General features: G+C 39.6%; 1 protein-coding gene across 2 annotated transcripts in view; it reads right to left on the bottom strand.

Moving 5' to 3' along the window:
• CUNH1orf50 (chromosome unknown C1orf50 homolog) overlaps window positions 1-369 on the bottom strand; it is a 27,203-nt gene that overhangs the window by 25,581 nt on the left and 1,253 nt on the right. The gene's annotated exons all lie outside the window — the stretch shown is intronic.

Below are 369 nucleotides of genomic sequence, written 5' to 3' on the forward strand. Positions count from 1 at the left end.
TCTCTCTCTCTCTCTCTCAAGAAGAAGAAGAAGAAGAAGAAGAAGAAGAAGAAGAAGAAGTAGTAGTAGTAGTAGTAGTGGTGGTGGTGGAAGAAGAGGAGGAGGAGGGGAGGGGAGGAGGAAGAAGAGGAAGAAGAGGAAGAAGAGGAGGAAGAAGAGGAGGAAAAGGAGAAGAAGGAGAATGTAAGGTTCTAATGAAAAGGGCTTTTCAAAACATTTGGATTTTTCTTAAATGCTACAACACACATTTTTATGTGAGGGATTTTGGCATGTCAATCATTAATTTTCTTGATCAAAACAAACTCTTGAACACGACAACTGCCAAATAAGCTAGTTTATACAAGAGAAAGGGAGCGCTAGAAGCTTTTA

This window comes from Mastomys coucha, unplaced genomic scaffold (genome assembly GCF_008632895.1).
Source record: "Mastomys coucha isolate ucsf_1 unplaced genomic scaffold, UCSF_Mcou_1 pScaffold18, whole genome shotgun sequence".
In the NCBI taxonomy this organism is placed as follows: domain Eukaryota; kingdom Metazoa; phylum Chordata; class Mammalia; order Rodentia; family Muridae; genus Mastomys; species Mastomys coucha.